The sequence below is a fragment of the Sardina pilchardus genome, chromosome 24, assembly GCF_963854185.1.
Source record: "Sardina pilchardus chromosome 24, fSarPil1.1, whole genome shotgun sequence".
Classification (NCBI taxonomy): Eukaryota; Metazoa; Chordata; class Actinopteri; order Clupeiformes; family Clupeidae; genus Sardina; species Sardina pilchardus.
Window position 1 is genome coordinate 6,527,150 of NC_085017.1, and position 2,500 is coordinate 6,529,649.

The window sequence follows — 2,500 nt, forward strand, 5'->3', positions numbered from 1 at the left end:
TTGCAGCTGTAACAGCTTCAAATCTTCTTAGAAGGCTTTCCACAAGGTTTAGGGGTGTGTTTATGGGATTTTTTGACCAGGCTTCCAGAAGCGTATTTGTCAGGTCACACACTGATGTTGGATGAGGAGATTGGCTATCAGTATTCGCTCTAATTCATCCCAAAGGTGTTCTTTTGGGTTGAGGTCAGGACTCTGTGTAGGCCAGTTAAGTTCATCCACACCAAACTCTGTCATCCATGTCTTTGTGGACCTTGCTTTGTGCATTGGTGCAGTCATTTTGGAACAGGAAGTGGCTATCCCCACACTGTTCCCACAAAGTTGGGAGCATGAAATTATCCAACATTTTTTGTTTAATGCTGAAGCATTCAGAGTTCCTTTCACTGGATCTAGGGGCCAAGCCTTGTTTGGAAGGATGAATGGATGGATGGATGGATGGATGGATGGATGGATGGATGGATGGATGGATGGATGGATGGATGAATGGATAGATAGATAGATAGGTTGAGTTAGCACTAACTCACAATGAACATACTGTATACTGTAGTGATTATGACCCCATGCAATGTCAACCTTTGACCTTACAATCTAGAGTAGGCCTACCATTTCAATTCAGTAGCTTTTGTAGTGACAGTGTAGTAACAGTAACAGTGTAGACACACACACACACACACACACACACACACACACAGTACACGCTTGAGTGGACATGCTGAGTGGAAAACAGTGTGTCATTCTCCCATAACACACTGTGTGCCGGGCCCTGCTTTTCTAAATAATCGCAGGTGTGTGTGTGTGTGTGTGTGTCTGTGTGTGTGTGTGTGTGTGTGTGTGTGTGTGTGTGTGTGTGTGAAACCAGAGCCTGGTGTCTGTGTGGAGGCTCCAGGAGAATAGAAGCTACGTCACAGTGACAGCATCAGATATGAGCGGCTGCTATTGAATTACTGAGGTACACATGGACCAAATGCAGCTCCTGCTGGGCACTGCTGACCTTTTCATGCTCGTGTGCGTGTGTGTGTGTGTGTGTCTGTGTGTGTGTGTGTGTGTGTGTGTGTGTGTGTGTGTGTGTGATACATGGACTATATGCAGCTCCTCGTAGACGCAACTGACCCCATCGTGGCCAGGTCTGCCCCCCTAACCCCCTCAGATCTGCCATGTTATTGCGCTTGTGTGGGTGTACACTCTACAGCAACGTTAGCGTAATTGGGTTTGTTTACTCTACAGCAACGTTAGCGTAATTGGGTTTGTTTACTCTACAGTAATGTCATTGGGTTTGTTTACTCTACAGTAATGTTAGAGTAATGTTAAGTGTTGACAGTAATGTTGTTGGATTTGTTTACTCTACAGTGATGTTGGCGTAATGTTGTTGTGTTAATTTACCCTACAGTAATGTTAGCGTAGTGTTGTTGGGTTTGTTTACTCTACAGTAATGGTAGCGTGATGCAATTGGGTTTACCCCTTCAGTAATGTTAGCCTAATGTTATTGGGTGTGTTTACTCTACAGTAATGTCATTGGGTTTGTTTACTCTACAGTAATGTTAACGTGATGTTATTGGGTTTACTGTACAGTAATGTTAATGTGTGGGTTTACAATCCCATTGAGGCCTCTCTGCTGTACATTCAGACAATTTGGGGTTTGAGGTTTCTTGGGACTCCAACCTCCACAGTCCCAGAATGCCGTGGTTCCTTCAGCGGAATCTCTTCCCACACCCCCTCCCCATGCATCCTTCCCATGACCCTCTCCTACCCACAATCCCGCTGGGGCTCTATCCATATGCTGAGAAGCCACACCACAGTCTGTTAATCCAACCTATCCATCCGGTGTGGTTCAGGGTCTGTCTCCTCACACGGAACAGGCAAGCGCATTTAAAGGGACACTAAAGAGGTTTTTTTGTACCTTACAATAATGTTTCCAAAATCTTTTCAGTGGTTCATCAACTCGCAACAGGATGAACGGCACTTCTGCTATAACCGCACTATGCAAGTTTACTAGGTTGGGTAGCGGATCTGTAGTTCGATGGAATGAGACATAAGAAACTACAAATTTGTCTTGCTTCGATATCGCAATACGCCATACTGTCATCAAATCATGCAACATACTCACCTTGTCTGTGGACATTGTTATTTGCTAAACAAATACTTCAGAGGAGAAGTGCTTTAGCGTCGCGTTAAAGGGGCAGCTCATACTGACTCTATGTAATCGTATCATTGGAGTGCAATGCATGGATCCTGTTTGACTTCCACCTGCGTCGTAGATTCCTGCACGATCCCTGCAAAGCACTCCATGACCCTGAATAGAGACCGTGCCAAGCACACTTTTCCACCCACTTCTCTTTCTGCAAATTTAGAACGTGAAGTTGTGAAATGTTATTATTTATCTGAAGTTGTGAAATGTTATTATTAATGTTATCATCCTCATGCTGCTCTCAGCAGAAAGGCCCTGCAGTAGAGAAAGGGAAGTGTTACATTTATACAGATATTGTCCATTATTCTGATACTTATC

At 44.2% G+C, this 2,500-nt stretch overlaps 1 protein-coding gene across 1 annotated transcript in view; it reads left to right on the forward strand.

Moving 5' to 3' along the window:
- The window catches only part of npr1a (natriuretic peptide receptor 1a), a 44,108-nt gene that overhangs the window by 21,872 nt on the left and 19,736 nt on the right, over positions 1 to 2,500 (forward strand). The window lies entirely within an intron of this gene.